At 42.5% G+C, this 17484-nt stretch overlaps 1 protein-coding gene across 2 annotated transcripts in view; it reads left to right on the top strand.

Annotated features, from left to right (window-relative positions):
- METTL6 (methyltransferase 6, methylcytidine) overlaps window positions 1-17484 on the top strand; it is a 138353-nt gene that overhangs the window by 33788 nt on the left and 87081 nt on the right. Inside the window, exon 7 of one of the 2 annotated variants that reach the window (XM_053599022.1) lies at window positions 224-2487. The exons of the other annotated variant lie outside the window; for it this stretch is intronic. The gene's annotated coding sequence lies outside the window, so the exon portion shown is untranslated. Of the gene's footprint in view, window positions 1-223; window positions 2488-17484 lie in introns of those variants that run through there. 2 annotated transcript variants of the gene reach the window in all.

Genomic DNA, 17484 nt, shown 5'->3' with positions numbered 1-17484 from the left:
TTATTTATAAATATTAGTTATCTATTTTTTGAGACTTTGGAAAAAAGTAAGAAGATGTTAACTGATGTCTCCATACTGTACCTCAGAGTCAAAGCATTCTAAGATAGACATACTCTGATCTGACAATGTGAATGTTACTTTCTTTGCATTATTATTATTATTATTATTCTCAATATTTCGTTGCAGCCATCGTCTGATTTCTTTTTTTTTTTTTTTTTTGTAGAGACAGAGTCTCACTTTATGGCCCTCAGTAGAGTGCGGTGGCCTCACACAGCTCACAGCAACCTCCAACTCCTGGGCTTAAGCAATTCTCTTGCCTCAGCCTCCCAAGTAGCTGGGACTACAAGCGCCCGCCACAACGCCCGGCTATTTTTTGATTGCAGTTTGGCCGGGGCTGGGTTTGAACCCGTCACCCTCGGTATATGGGGCCAGCGCCTTACCAACTGAGCCACAGGCGCCGCCCAATCCTCCAATTTCTTTTCTGAATGTATTTATCTTTGTTCGTTCTTTACAAGGTTTTTGTTTCTAGTCCTTATCTTAAACATTGTTATTGTTATTAAATTTTAAGCCTTTTTAATTTTGTGAAGGTAAAAAAAAAAAAATACTGGAAGTAGTGGTATATGCTAGTCACTTTGCCCATATTTTCTCATGTAACCTTCAACAGCCCCCTGCAAGAGAAGTATTGTACTCTTCATGTTAAAAGTAAAGAAACTGAAGAGATAAAAAAAGCAAACCCCCCCCCATGACTTTAGTCCCTTTGCCTTGGTATCCTTGTGTCTATTCTGTCTGGACACATTTACCTTGGTGCACCCTAAATTAAGACAATAGAGGAGTAGGTTCTCCCATAGTTTGGGTCCCTAGGGACCAGGAAAGCAAGACCATGGTTGGTGTAGTAGCAAAATTCCCATCATAATGACATTTGTGGAATCAGACTACAAAGAGTCAACCAATTCTGCCTTGTTTTCACAGACAGAAAACAGCCCCCAGAAAGGTAGTGAGTACCGGTTAATAGTACTATAGACAATAGAATAAGTACTATAGTTGAATTATAATAAAATATATAATGCCATTCCATATAGTGGCCATGTTTCTTTTGAATACACTATAGTACTATACAATGGTACTAAAATTATATTACAGTATGTGGAGCATGAGCGTATGGGTTCAAGTCCAGGCTTGCCCAAAATGAGTCACTAACTTCTCTGACCCTCAATTTTCACATTTCTAAGACTGACATCCAAGTATTTAATCCCTAGGAGGGGGGGGGGTGTCAGGACTAAATGAGGTCATTCACGGGGGAGTACTACTTTGTTTACTATAAAGGTCTAGTCAAGTGCTAATTATTTCTATTATTTTGTATTCCCCCAGAAATAACTTTTCCGGTGATTATTGTTACATCCAAATGGTGGAACAGCTCATGAGTCAACTCTTTGTCAAGGTCAGGCTCAGTCATTTTTAACCTGGGGTCCTTGCGAGGGCTCGGGATTTGGATATGCTGCCACACGGTGGCGCTAGAGGCTAAAGGTTCTTACTGGTCTACCCATCATTACCGTTTTTTGAAATGTTTTTTTGTTGTTATTTGTTTGTTGTTTTTGGTCAGGGCTGGGTTTGAACCCGCCACCTCTGGCATATGGCACCAGTGCCCTACTCCTTTGAGCCACAGGCTCCACCCCCATCATTACAGTTTTTAGTGCCCATTTTTATTGTCATTGAAGAGGAAGAAAAACACTTGATACAAATGTGCTTTCTAGGTTAACTTTAGCTCATAAGATCAGTTTTGGCTTCACTGTATAGATAAGAAAACAGAGTGCTTTTATCCAACAGTTTACCTAACTTGATGGCGTTTGTTTTCAGCTGAATTTAGAGCCCTGTGATGAGTTCTAGAAGTGTCCACAAGTTCCCCCACACACTTAGGACCGTAAATATATGCTGGTTGTCAGCCGAGGATCCTAAACTTTTCTTTTTCTGCAGGTAAATAAAACGTCCCTTTGCACCTCCCTTATCCATAAATGGTTCTGTGGATTTGCTTTTACTGTTGCTTGGGATTAAGGCCCAAGCAAGAGAAGGAGCTGCAGCATGGGTTCTTTTCTGCCTCACACACAATTCATAGTTATCTTTGATAACATTTGTGTCCCTATTTCATGGTTGTCAACCAAAGAATTTTCAGAAATAAGTAAACCAACAGGGCTTTCCAGGTCCATCTTTTCCGTTGGGGAGCAAATACAGGAGAATTTCTGTAGTTGACCACCTCTCTACATCGACCATTCCTGACGTTGACCTAATTTTCATAGATTGGGCACACATCACACATGCATATTGGTACAGTAGCCCTAGTTCCTTATGTTAACGACCTCCATATGTTGACCAGTTGGTTATAGTCCCCTGGGTGGTCAATTTACAGAGGTTCTACTGTATTTCATATAAATTTATGTTTTGATGCTGAAACCAAATGTTCCATTAAAAATAAAATTATTAGATGTTTCTTGACTTTGCCTCCTGTCCTTCTCAAATCTGTAGCATTTCATTAAATAATGTTCCATGGGTACAAGCTGTGCAGGGCACTGAGGGGTTGCTATGGTGGGAGGACAGGGTTAGGGTAAGAGGGTATCATGGACATATGCTGGGAAGTAGGGAAACAGCTACAACCACATGTTCACTAAGAGAATAAGGTAGCTAGGAAACCAAAGTGCAAACAGAGCACCAAAGAATGGAAAAAGAGGAAGAAAAGACATGGAAAACTTGAGTGTGACAACTGTCACCATCATATGGAAAGAATATTTCCCCATTTTCACAGTAGAAAATGGGGCATGGCCATGGAGATGAGAACATGACACATAGCTCCTTGGACTATCTTGCCAAATATATCTAGATCTAAGAAAAACATCAAGACTGGGGCGGCGCCTGTGGCTCAAGGAGTAGGGCACCAGTCCCATATGCCAGAGGTGGCGGGTTCAAACCCAGCCCTGGTCAAAAACCAAAAAAAAAAAAAAAAAAGAAAGAAAGAAAGAAAAACATCAAGACTGGCAAAATGAGATGATTCCTAAAGGAAATACAACTGCTAATACATGGGCAAAATGGTCAATTCTAATGAAAAGTAATTGTAAATTAATTTGAGACACTCTTTTGTGCCTATCAAACTAAGAAGTTCAAAAAATAAACTCAATGCTGACAAATATTAAGGAGGTACAGAAAGTATGATTTTCTAAAACAACACTGTCTTCTAGAACTTTCTGCAATGATGGGAATTTTCTCTGTCTACATTGTCCAATATAGTAGCCATAGGCCACATGTGGCTACTGAGAATTGCCACTAATGGCTAATGCACAGAGGAACTGATTTTTTTTGTTTTGTTTTTTGGCCGGGGCTGGGTTTGAATCCACCACCTCTGGCATATAGGACTGGCGCCCCACCCCTTTGAGCCACAGACGCTGCCCAAGAGGAACTGATTTTTAATTACTTAAATTTGTATGTTAATAGCCAGGCATCTAGAAATAGGCATTGTAACAAACTCCATAAATCTACATGCAGTCTTTGATACAGATGTCTTGCAATTCAGTTTAAGGAAATAAGTAATAAGATGTGTTTATACAAAGATTTTCATCATGGGCTTGGCACCCGTAGCACAGTGGTTATGGCGCCAGCCACATACACCAAGGGTGGTGGGTTCGAACCCCGCCCAGGCCAGCTAAACCACAATGACAAATATAACAAAAAAAATGGCAGGTGCCTGAAGTACCAGCTACTCGGGAGGCTGAGGCAAGAGATTGCTTAAGCTCAAGAGTTTGAGGTTGCTGTGAGCTATGATACCACAACACTCTACCAAGAGCAGCATAGTGAGACTCTGTTTCAAAAAAAAAAAAAAGATTTTCATTATGATGTTATTTAGAACAATAAAAAGGTGGCAACAACTCAAATGTCTAAAAACAGGGAATTGGCTATATAAATTACAGTACAATAACAGTATTATGCAATCATTAAAAATAAAATGCTCGTGATATAATGTCATGTACATAAACAAGAATATAAAACTACAGGAGTATAGTTTCAGTTATCTTTAATAATACTATACAAGGATAGGGAAATGATACATGAGGAAAGAAACCTCACACACAAGAAGGAACCAATCCAAAATGGTTATAGTATTTATTTCAGACTTGTTCAATTATAGTTGATACCTTTTCTTCTTTTCTGAAATTCCTAAGTTTTCTGTAATGAGAATTTATTACTTTTACATCCACCCCTCACAAATTCTAGCATCCTCAGAACTTTCTGAAGCCCATAAATTAAGTGAACCTAAATGTTTGTGAAAAATCTACTAGAAATCTACTAGAAGTTGCCATTTCAAGATAGATTCTTATCTATCAGGAGCCAGAGGACAGCAAGAATATGAGAATGGGTGCTCCTAGGATACTTTCTTTGGTCTGTACAAACAAAAGAGACTTTCCTTCCACCCTCTGAAGGTTCAGTAATTTGTGAAATAAACTTGACAGTAGTTAGATTAACAGGAAAAAAGTATATAAATTTATTACATACACACATGCCCAGGAGCTTCCCAAAGTATGACACTCCAAGAAGAGCCAAATAATTGAAGTTTACACCATCAAAAGGCCCCAGAGAGGAATAGGGACTTGGGGCTTCCAGGGGTGGAGGGGAGGTAAAGATACGAGTTAAGGGAAGGGGAGGAGAGGAAATGCACAGTCGGCAGATATGATTATCATTTTATGCAGATAAAGTCACATAGCAGCCCTCAGAAAAATAGACGACAGCTGGGTGCAGTGGCTCACGCCTGTAATCCTAACATCTGGGACACTGAGGTGGGAGGATTGCTTGAGCTCAGGAGTTCCAGACCAGCCTGAGCAAGAGTGAGACCCCATCTCTACTAAAAATGAAAAAAAAGAAAAAAGAAAATCTGAAGCAAGAGGATCGCTTGAGCCCAAGTGTTTGAGGTTGCCCTGGGCTATGATGCCAGGGCACTCTACCCAGGGCACAAAAAAAGGAAAAGAAAAATAGGTGACCACTGGTGGTAATCTCTAATCTCTTCTTCCTGGTACCATCTTTAAGCAGATGAAGGCGGCTTGCGTTTGTTGTTTACTAATGTAGATTTCCTTTACAGGTATACATTTCTTTTACCAAAGGAGAACTCTTTACAGCTATCTGTATCTGTAGTTTTTCTGAATACCCATCTCGAAATATGCCACAGAAGTATATTTTGGGTGACATATTGTAGTCTCCCACAATCATATTTGGGGCGATGCATTCTTAGCCCTAACAGTTCCCAGGTCCTGGAATGTCATGGTGAGTTGCCTCTAATGCAGGTATTTTTATCTGTTGGGCTGGGCTGCCATGACTATGAATTTGGAAATGCATAACCTTTAGTTTTGGCAAAATTATTTATTTTGCTGATTCCCTACCACTTCCAACAGTACCACACACATTTTTTCCTCTCTCCAGAACTCTTTTATCCTCAAATGTTGAACTTTCTTAACTGACGATATAATTTTACAATCTATTCATTCTCTACTTCTCTGCCACCTTTCTAAGTGCTTTGCTTTCTAAAAGATTTAACACACTATCCTTTCACTGAGTTTTTAATTTCTGCTTTTGTATTTTAAAATTTTGAAGTAGTAAGGGAAACTTCACCCCAAAACATAGCTCCCTGATAAATTTCTAGTTAAAGTCCTTTTAGAGATCAGACACTAGAAGAGGCTCTCCTCCATCTACATAAAAACCACACAGATCAGGTCAGCGCCCATAGCACAGTGGTTAGGGCGCCAGCCACGTGCACCAGGGCTGGTGGGTTTTAACCCAGCCCAGGCCTGCTAAACAACAATGACAACAACAACAACAAAATAGCAGGGCATTGTGGCGGGCACCTTTAGACCCAGTTTCTTGGGAGGCTGAGGCAAGAGAATCACTTAAGGGTGGTGCCTGTGGCTCAAGGAGTAGAGCACCGGTCCCATATGCTAAAGGTGGCGGGTTCAAACCCAGTCCCAGCCAAAAACCACAAAAAAAAAAAAAAAAAAGAGAATCACTTAAGCCCAAGAGTTTGAGGTTGCTGTGAGCCACAGCACTCTACTGAGAGCGACATAGTAGGACTCTGTCTCAAACCCCATCCCCCAAAAACAAACAAAAAAACAAAACACACAGATCCACCAGGGAGGACAACTGTTTTTCCTTCCTCTTTGTTCTCCTTGTCTACTGAAGAAGAGAAGACCAGTTTTCAAAGAGAATCACTTACAAATTAATCTCTGTTCTGAGATCCATCCATTCATTCTCTCTAGTGATTATTGCCCCTCAACAGAATTACTATATTCTCTATCTTTTCCTGGCCTCCCAAAGTGCTGGCCTTATAGGCATTTTACCCAGCCTCATTTGTCTTATTAATGGGTTGATTTTTCAGTGAACCTTAAAAGGGCAAAAGGGAAGTTTGGCCCCTTGTCACTTATAATTCCAAGAAGCTCTTTTTTTTTTTTTTAAAGACAGAGTCTCACTTTTTCCCCTGGTAGAGTGCAGTGGTGTCATAGTTCACAGCAAACTCTAATTCTTGGGCTCAAGTGATCCTCTTGCCTCAACTTCCTGAGTAGCTGGGACTATAGGCGTCCGCCACAACGCCCGGCTATTTTTAGAGATGGGGGTCTCACTTTGGCTCAGGCTAGTCTCAAACTCCTGAGCTCAGGCAATCCGCCCACCTCAGCCTCCCAAAGTGCTGGGATTATATGCATGAACCACCTTGCCCAGCCCACGATGTAAAGAAACTGAGGCAAATTTAATGTAAGTAAAGCATTTATTTGATCAAATTTGAGGACTGCAACTCAGGAGACACAGATTCAAGTTGTTCTGAATACACACTTTGATTAGCAGCAGTTACAAGTGGGTTTTTCAGGGGAAAAAAGAGGCAGTTCCCAAGTTGAACATAAGCTATTGATGGGCTATATGTACATTGTTCTTTGTGATGCAAATTCCAGGACTGTGAAGAGAATGGGTGAGGATCACACTGTGCAAGTTGTGATAGTGTTTAGTAATTTATCAGGTAGTCGGGAAACTTATTTAGTAATTTATCAGGTAGTAGGAAGGAAAGAATGGATAAAATGTCTTTAAATAATTGCCCCCATGTATGGGTGGGGAAAGGGGTCAGAGAGGAGGGCAGGACTCATTTTCAGGTGTCTCTGAGCCTCATATGTGATATATTCTGCATACCACTCATTCTTCAGACTGCTCTAGCTACTTTTCTTTCTCACTTCAATGTTCATTTTTTAAGCTGGGTGTGGTGGTCACACCTATAATCCTAGCACTTTGGGAGGCCGAGGCAGGTGGATTGCTTGAGCTCACAGGTTCAAGACCAGCCTAAGCCAGAGTGAGACCTTGTCTCTAAAAATAGCTGGGCATTGTGGTGGGTGCCTGGAGTCCCAGCTACTCCGGAGGCTGAGGCAAGAGAACTGCTTGAGCCAAAGAGGTTGAGGTTGCTGCGAGCTATGATGCCATGGCACTCTACCAGAGGGTGACAAAGTGAAACTCTGTCTCAAAAACAAAAAAAAAAAAAGTTCATTTTTTAAATAGCAGCCTTGTGTCACAGATGCAGTGTCTTCTTTTATCTCTCTAAGGCTGCAGTCCCCAAGCCCTGGGCCACAGATCAGTACCAAACTAGGCTGCACAGCAGGAGGTGAGCAAGGACACTTCATCTGTATTTACAGCTCTCCCCATTACTTGCATCACCACCTGAGCTCCACCTCCTGTCAGACCAGTAGCAGTGCTAGATTCTCACAGGAATTGGAATCCTACTGTAAACTGCATTTGAGGGATCTGGGTTGCTCACACCTTATGAGACTCTAACTCAGTGTTATCTCACAGCACACTTGAACTTATAAACTTCCATGGCACACTTAAATTATGTCCATCAAAAAAAAAAAGAGGGAAAAAAAAATACACTTACTGTGCTTTGCACTTCTTTTGAAAATAATCATCTTTAAAATTTTTTCACGGCACACCAGTTGCAAATCACTTCTCTAATGCCTGATGATCTGAGATGGAGCTGAGGCAGTGATGCTGACACTGGAAAGTGTTTCAAATGCAGATTACCATTAGTAGAGAGGTTTGACTGCGCACAGACCATAATAAATCAATTGCTCGCAGATTCATATCAAAACCATCCCCAATCTCTCAGTCTGTGGAAAAATTCTCTTCCACAAAACTGATCCCTGGTGCCAAAGTGTTTGGGGACTGCTGCTGTAAGGCATGCTTTCTCCAAGGAGGCAATATTATCTCCCTGTAACCAAGGTAAAGGTCTGAAAAAGGGCAACGGAATGTTTTACAAGTTGTCTATTTAAAAGCCCCTACCCTTTCTGGGAATTACAACTTGCATTACAACCTGAGGCCAGTGATTAAAGGAGCAATAAAATTTCCTTTGCTGATTGTTCTCTATTATTTTGAACAAAATTGTCTGGACAAGAATCACAAGGTCATAGCTACTGGAGATAAAGTTCCAATGACCCAAGAATGAAAGCACCGATTTATAATTAAGAACAATAGCCTAAAGCTGTGACATGTGACACTGGTCAAGTAGTCCCAAGCCTTATGCTGAAAACTACCCTTTTTAAAAGTTCTGTATTTCTGCTTGAAGATAGGATGGTGGTCTTTGAGACACTAGTCCTCTGTCCTCCTCATTTGCCAGCGAATTAATAAACATATCTTTCCTTTTCCTCAAACCACTTGTCCTCATTCTTCCTTCCTATTGATTTGGCCTGAGGGACAGGGATAAGTACTAAGCTTTCAGTAACACCCTAAAGAGGCAAAAATTGGTACTTTGAGGATTGGCAAAAAGTCATATATATTGCAATGATATACAGCCCCCCAAAATTCAATCTTATCCAAAAATCATGTTCATTAATATTGAATTTCTCTCTACATAGTTCCTCTTTGTTGTGTTTCTTTCTTTCCTATTTTCGTCTGTACCTTTATTAGGGACTTTTCTCAGATGTGTGGTGATCCTCTGTTCATATTTTTAAATGGAGAGCTAAAAAGCTGCATGGGAGCTCCAAGTGCTTGAGGAGTAGTTGTCAACATGGGCTTCTTTTTATGGTGATCCTGCTGGGGAGTTGTATTATATGACCCACAGAAAATAATCTTCCTAATCTTCCAGTATGGTACTGGAAGATATTATCAATATAGTATCCCATCCTTGATTTTGTCTGGTGTCCCCTTATACAAAGACCTTCTGTTTTCAACTTCTAATCTTGCTCTGGGGATGAGGATGTGCAATTGTCTATGTGGACTGCGGGAGGGAACTGCAGGTTTAATTGCTTCTTATAGATGTCCAACCCATCCTCCTGTTTCAGTTTCACATGCACCTCTGTTTCTAGAGACAGAGGGTGTTACCAAATCCTGAGCCAAAAAACCTCTGGGAGTTCTCAATATTACCAAAATGATCTTGGGTCCACTTCACCCAGCATGCAGAAAAATAAACACTTGTTATCAAAACTGCAAGGGGGATTTGCCTTAGGTCCAGTTGCTTGATGCACAACGATCCAATTATTGAGCTGAGGATTGCCAGAAAGGAATTTTGTTAGCTTGATTTTTTTTTGTACAAAAATCTATCATGGCTTCTTTCTTTGAGTCAGTGCCTTGGATAATTCATTCAAAGGGCTGGGTTCCCTGGCCTGTAAGCAAAGGCTTTTGTTTTCCTTCTAAGAGATGAGGTTATCATTCTGTTGCCCAGGCTGAAGTGCAGTGTGATGTGATTATAGCCTCAAATTCCTGGGCTCAAGTGTTCCTCCTGCCTCAGTCTCCCTGGGAGCTGGAACTATTGGTGCATGCCACCATGCACCAGCTAATTTGTCCATTTTTTATAGAGACTGGGTCTCCCTATGGAGACCCAGGCTGGTCTTGAACTCCTGGCTTCAAATGATACTCCCACTTCAGCCTCCCAAGTCATGGGGATTACAGGCATGGGCTAAGCAAGGGTTTTTAAAGGCAGGAAAGCAGAGGTTATAGGCAAAATTACAAATTAATATATGCAGGTTATACACCGGTTTGGCTCCAAAAGGAGAAGTATCTTGAAGCAGAGTCTTTGAAAGAATTCAGAGATTCTTTGATTTACAATTGGTTAAAGAAGCAAGGCTTTGTCTAAAAACTTGGGATGAAGGATTTAGAACAAAGAAAGGAGGTCAGAGTTCAGCCCTCAGTTCCAGAGCATCTGGCATTTTCCATCTGGTGGGGGTCAGGTTTTCTGAAAAACAACTCAAGAGCTCATGTTAACATGTTATCTCTTAGTTTCTATAGGAAGCCAGGACACTCTGAAGACTGACTTGCTTGGGAAGTGATTGTTCAAGCTACTGCTGTCTTCTTGCTTGTCAATTTGTTCATTTATTTCTCAAGGCTAGCTAGGTTTCCTGGAATTCTCCTTGATGAGACTTTTACTTTATTTCCATGCTTAGGCCCCCCTCATCCCACCATACAGATCCCCCCTGAGAGGGGTCCCAGCTCTACCTCATGAATGCAAATTCAGTTGCTTCTCATCTTTCATCACTACTGGCTTTATACTCAGAGTCTGCTAAGTCAGTTCCTATTCATACTCTGCTTTTCAGCCCCTCAATTTTTTATTTTTTGTTGAGACAGAGTCTCACTTTATGGCCCTCGGTAGAGTGCCATGGCATCACACAGCTCACAGCAACCTCCAGTTCCTGGGCTTAAGCGATTCTCTTGCCTCAGCCTCCCGAGTAGCTGGGACTACAGGCACCTGCCACAACGCCCAGCTATTTTTTGGTTGCGATTCAGCCAGGGCCGGGTTTGAACCCACCACCCTCGGTATATGGGGCCGGTGCCTCACCGACTGAGCCACAGGTGCTGCCCCAGCCCCTCAATTTTTTAAAAATTTAAATTTATTTTGTTATTTTATTTTATTTGAGACAAAATCACACTCTGTTACCCTGGGGTTAAGTGCCACAGCAACCTCAAACTCTTGGGTTTAAGTCATCCGCTTGCCTCAGCCTCCCAGGTAGCTGGGACTACAGGCACCAGCCACAACACTTGGCTAGTTTTTCTATTTCAGTAGAGAGGGTCTTGCTCTTGCTTAGGCTGGTCTTGAACTCCTGAGCTCAAGCGATCCACCAGCCTCTGCATCGGCCTCTGAGTGCTAGGATTATAGGCATGAGCCACCACACCTGGCCAAAAATTTTATTTTAATTTGCAGATAATAATTGTATACTTTGTTTTGGGTCAGGAATCCCAGTTCCCCAATCCCAGCTGACCATTTTATTACTCAGCTAAATTAGAAAGGCCTGACAGGAATCGACAGTGGGTAGAAAATGACAGTAAAACTGGAGGGCACAGGCAGCATGAAACAGAAAACAAAAATAACCTACACAAGCTTTAACAAAGAGAAGTTTTGTTTAAGAACAAAAAAAAAGGGTAGCTCTTGTAGCTCAATGGGCTAAAGCGCTAGCCACATACACCAGAGCTGACGGGTTCAAATCTGGCCTGGGCCTGCCAAACAGTGACAACCACAACCAAGAAAAAATAGCTGGGCGTAGTGGTGGGCACCTATAGTCCCAGCCACTCTGGAGGCTGAGGCAAGAGAATCCCTTAAGCCCAGGAGTTGGAGGTTGCTGTGAGCTGTGACGCCACGGCACTCTACCCAGGGTGACAGCGTGAGGCTCTGTCTCAAAACAAAAAAACAAACAAAGAGAAAGCTTAGAGCACTTCCAAAGAGAGGTGGACGTGGCTCCCTCTCACGAATGAGAAGAGGTGAGAGAGACACCTGCAAGGGTAGTGCCGAGGTGTCAATGCCTCTTCCTCGTCTGAAGTGGTTGTGAGCCTTGCCTTGGTCTCTCGGCATTGCCTATTGGTCACTGAGTATTGCCTTTTTCTATTGGTCATTGGTTACTAGGTTACCGCATACCCACATTTTTTTTTCCTTTTTTGGCAAGAACTGCTGAGTGCTGATGGCAGTGTTCTCATAACTTTTCTGTGGCGCCCCCAGACTTCCTTGTTCAGCAGGCCAGGCTCTCCTCCCATTGCCCTTGTGGCCCCTTTCTTTGTGTGCCTTCTCATACTTTATTGGGTGCAATATGAAGTTTTGATGTATGTATACATCGTGGAATGATTATACTAAGCTAATTGTGTGGTGTTATGATATATATATTTTTTTCTTTTTTTCCATCCATGGTTCCTGGCTCATAACTCCCATAGTCTTTGTTATAATGCTGGGGTGCTGCATTCCCCTGAGATAGAATCTCTCTCTCTCTAACCTCTGTCCTCCTATCACCTGCCCCATGCAGGACACTAATTTGATTGTGGGTCAAAAGACCCTCATTTCAGAATTTCAGAGAGAGTTCTACCCATGTTCTGGAGGAAGGAATACTGCACGGAGAGGCCAGGAAGGATCCGAACAGACAAGCCTCGGCAAAGTTAGATCATGCACTTTTTGTCGAGTTGCATTTCTACAGGGTGGCCAATCATGACTATGTACTGAAGCCTCTGTGAGAACCCGAGAGGACAGGGTTCAGAGAGCTTGGGAACAGCTGAACATGTGGCAGTCCCTGGAGGGCAGTGCACCCAGGGAGTGACAGAAGCTCCGTATCCCTTCTCCCATTCCTCTCCCTACACATTTCTTCATCTTTATCCTTAGTAACAGTCTTTATAAGAAATTGGTAAATACAAGTATTTCCCTGAGTTCTGTGAGCTACTCCAGCAAATAATCAAACCCGAAGAGGAGGGTCATGGGAACCTCAACTTGAAGCCAGTTGGTCAGAAGCCTACACTGATGACCAGTGTGTGGGGGGAAGGATTTGGGGGAAATGTCACTGGATAAAGGGGTCTAGCCTCCTGTCACAGTGCAGCTAATATGTGGAGACAGGGAGCAGGTCCACCAAGCTTAATTATCAGAAGACCAGCAATTCTGGAGAAGAGCAACAGCAGCCTCTCCAAGACTGTTCTGCCCTTTCATTTCCAAAACAAAAGTTAAAAGCAAACATTATATTAACCCTCATCTTAAATAATAGCAAACAATAATCAGCATAATATATGCTCTATTAAAACATTTCCAGGGTGGCACCTGTGGCTCAGTGAGTAGGGCGCTGGCCCCATATACCGAGGGTGGCGGATTCAAACCCGGCCCCAGCCAAACTGCAACAAAAAATAGCTGGGCGTTGTGGCAGGCAGCTGTGGTCCCAGCTACTGTGGGCCCAGGCTGAGGCAAGAGAATTGCCTATGCCCAGGAGTTGAAGGTTGCTGTGAGCTGTGATGCCATGGCACTCTACCGAGGGCGAGGAAGTAAGACTCTGTCTCTAAAAAAAAAAAAAAAATTCCAATTGAGAAGTTAATCTCCTAAATCAATTGTCCTAAACTACTCAAGATACACATCTTTAGGTTGGAGCTAAATTTAATGAAACAAGGATGGAAAACAGGAGGGAACAGTCATACAGGACCTCCACCAGCCACACCAGCTGTGTCATCTGGGCCCTGGACTAACTAATCCACCTTATTCTCACTACATGCACTCTCACTTCCCCACTCTTTTCACTATATTTCATACCTGTGAAATAGATTTTAAATAGAAATAATTACCCTGATTTACTGCATTTGTCCGGGGATTGAATTTATTTGGGTGAGGGACAGGTTTAAAGTCATATTGGGAACAACATGCAGTACAATCAGCAAAACAAACAAATCACAACAACAAGGGCATGCTGAATATAGGGACAAAGATGTCTAAAAATAATATACTTCCTATCCCTCCAGATGACTAACGAAAGCTCTTAACCGTTGTCTCTGCACAGCTCTGCCATCCACTGGTCAAGCTCAGGTTCGTTAGTCTTCTTGGAGGATAAGTCTTGATGTGGGAATAATGTGTCCAAGCCTCCAATCCAGTAGACTTGATGGCCGTAGGGGTGGTGAGTGGGACGCCCCAGGAGCCAGTCCACTTTCCCTCAAGTCGCTCATCAGGTCCTTCCCTCTAAGTCTTGAGGGACATGTGCAGGTTTCAGGAAGCAGGTAAAGGGGCCTCTTTTTAAGCAATTGGAAGTGTGGGGTCATTTAGCTCCAGGGGTGGGCAGGGTGTGCCATGACAGAGATCAAAGGTCATTTGCTGGGGGCTTAGTAAAAGTTGGGAAGGCCATCTTGGGTGGAGGGTCCAAGACCAGTTGAGTAAGTTCCTGGGTATGGGTGGGCCCACCATTGGAATGCAGGACTTGGAAGATAGCTCATAAACTTCTCAAGGGTAAAGAAGCAAACAGAGGCAACATTATCAAGATGAAGGGACAATGGCTGATTACTGTCCTTATTTTAGCTAAGCCTGATCCTTTGCAGAGTTCTAGGGGCCCGGAGTCTAGTTCTCTCTCTCCTTTTGTTTTTAGATAGTGCCTCAAGCTATCGCCCTGGGTAATGCTGTGGCATCATAGCTCACAGCAACTTCCAATTCCTGGGCTTAAGTGATTCTCTTGCCTCAGCCTCCCAAGTAGCTAAGACTACAGGTGCCTGCCACAATGCCCAGCTATTTTTTGGTTGTAGTTGTCGTTGTTTGGCAGGCCTGGGCTGAATTCGAACCCACCAGCTCTGGTGTATGTGGCTGGTGCCTTAGCCGCTTGAGCTACAGACGCCGAGGCCTGAGTCTAGTTCTCACCTTGCACCCCTTCATCAATTTGTGAGGTGGTTGTGAGCTGAGCCCTCATTCTGTGGGATCTGAGGCCATGTCCAGGTAGACAATGTTGGAATGGAGGTAAAGGACACCCAGCCAGTGTCCACTGTTTGGTATGTGGGGAAAAAAACCACATTTGGTCATATAAGTCCTATTATGTGTTGACTTGTGGAGTTTAGAGCAAAGTGTAGTTTAGGGAGTTATTCTTGAAGCAAATGAACATATCCATCACCTCATGTACTTACTTATTTCTTGTGGCAAAAACATTTAAAATCTATATTTTTAACAATTTTGAAACTGTTGGGTAAAACATCCTCTTTGCCCTCTGAAAGTTCACTGAAAAATTAACTCCCAAAATACAGATTTAATAAGATAAATGGACTGGATGCAGTGAACCCCAGGACTTTGGGGGCACTGAGTCAGGAAGATCACTTGACACCAGGAGTTTGATACCAGCCTAGGCAACATAGCAAGACCCCGTATCTACAAAAAATTAAAAATTATTAGCTCGGTATGGTGGCATATGCCTATAGTCCAAGCTACTCTAGAGGCTGAGGCAGGAGGATTGCTTGAGCTCAGGCGTTTAAGGTTGCTATGAGCTATGTTTGTACCACTGCACTCTAGCCAGATCAACAAAATGAGACTCTCTCTTAAAGAAAAAAAATAAAAAGAAAGAAAGAAAAGAAAAAAAAGAAAGGAAAAAGAAAGAAAGAGAAATAGAATATAGTCAATAAACATTGTGTCTAGGAAAAATGTTTTTGACATTTTAATAGAATGTTCATGTAATAATGCTAAGTGAAAAAAAGCCAGATATAAAATTAGGCAGTCTGTCTGAACTACATAAAAATACACACGGAAAAAATACACTGCCAAGAAATTTAGTACCATGAAATGTTAATATTTTTTTGTACAACAACAAGAAGCCTAGAAGTAGAGATGGAGGTCAGCACCGGTCAAACTCCTGAGCTAAAACAATCTTTCTGTCTCAGCCTCCTGAGTAGTTGGTACTACAGGTATATGCTACCGTGCCTGGCTAATTTTTCTAATTTTTGTTTTTCTTTCTTTCTTTTTCAGCACAGGTAGAGTGGAATGTCTTAATTTTTTGTATAGATGGAGTCTCTCTAGGTTGTCCAGGCTGGTCTCAAACTCCAGGCTCAGGGCCACATTGATATCCTCACTCTCCCAAAGTGCGGGGATTACAGGTGTGAGCCGCTGCACCCAGCCTCAAAACTCTTGATCACTGAGTTATGTATTTTTGTCCTGAAACCGTGCCTGCTGTGTGTGAGTTCCAAAATAAACACCGGATTTTTAATTTTTTCACATGGAATAAGGACCTACTGGATACAGATGAAAAAGAATTAAGATGACATCTGGAGGGGAAACAGCATAGTCAAGTATGGGACTGGAGGCGGAACTCTGCCCTTCCATTCTGATCTCTGATTCCAAGGAAAAGGGACCACCAGCCTGCACTAGCGTGGAGACCACCTGTTTCTCATTTGTTTTCTTGTTCATTTTCTTTTTATTTTATTGAAGCAGAGTCTTACTTTGTCACCCTAGGTTGAGTGCTATGGTGTCATAGCTCAAAGCAATCTCAAACTCCTGCATTCCAGAGATTCTGTTGCCTCGGTCTCCCAAGTAGCTGGGACTCCAGGGACCCACCATAACACCTGGCTAGTTTTTCTATTTTTCTTTCTTTCTTTTTTTTTCTAGAGACAGGGTCTCACTCTTGCTCGGGCTAATCTTGAACTCCTGAGCTCAGGCAATTCACCTGGCTTGCCTGAGCTCTACAGCCTCAAATTCCTGGGCTCAGTAGGGGTCCTTTGAAGGCCTGCTAATTAATGCTCACAGGAGTGAGCCACTGTGCCCAGCCAGTTTCTGTTACGTGTTGGTCTTTTTTCCTGTTAATTGTCACTGTTGGAATCTCTGAGTTATCTATGACTGTGTGTTGGATGCTGTTTTTTAAAAAATTATATGTAGAAATAATTTGATACTGGACCCTGGTGACAGCCTCAGGCTGCACTTGTGGTCCCATGTTCAATATTAATTGCGAGTTAACTAGCTGTGCATTCAAAGCACCTTCCATCAGAAAGTCTTTGCATTTGCTTCTGTGAGGTGTCTACGGGTGGAAGAGTCTTAATACACCTTAAACTAGTTAAGTTCAAAGTCTGATATTCCTGGCTTAGACAATTAGCAGTGTCTACCAAATTAGACAATTATCAGTGTCTACCAAAGAAATAAACCAAGTCAATAAAAGAAACAGAAGTGAGCAACACACACACAGAGACACAATTAATATTGAACATGGGAGCACAAGTGCAGCCCAGGGCTGTTACCAGGGTCCTGGCTCTAGGATGTACTCAACATCTTCTAAGCAGCATCAGCAGCTGTGTCAACAAGGACAGGGAGAGTAGTGAACTCCTTAGAGAATACAGAAGTGGCTGGAGCCTGCCACAAAGCAGTCAAAACCATCTGTGACCAGAGGCAGAGCAGTGTACAGAGGTCTCTTATTGGGTCTCCCACCCTCACCTGGGGAGTGAGAGCTCTTGATGAGTCCTCCAGGCTTAGCCCCAGGGCTTATTAGGTAGAAAGAGCAGTATTATAACAAGATTACAGTTACAGGACTGACAAGTCCATAAAGATTGTTGGTGGGTAGAGGAGGGATTTGGGAAATGTATTGGTCTATGCTGTATTATCTTAGAAAGATCCCTTCCTCCCCCGGCCTTGGCTACTCCATCTGTGAAACAATAGGATTGCATTCCTTTAGTGTTTCCTCAATTTGTACTGTTCCCATATACCCAAGGGATCTTTTTAAACTATGGCTTTTGATTCAATTAAGTCTGGATGGACTTTGAAAG

The sequence above is a fragment of the Nycticebus coucang genome, chromosome 8 (assembly GCF_027406575.1).
Source record: "Nycticebus coucang isolate mNycCou1 chromosome 8, mNycCou1.pri, whole genome shotgun sequence".
Classification (NCBI taxonomy): Eukaryota; Metazoa; Chordata; class Mammalia; order Primates; family Lorisidae; genus Nycticebus; species Nycticebus coucang.
The sequence above is the reverse complement of the archived record's forward strand: the minus strand, read 5'-3'. Positions and strand labels throughout refer to the sequence as shown.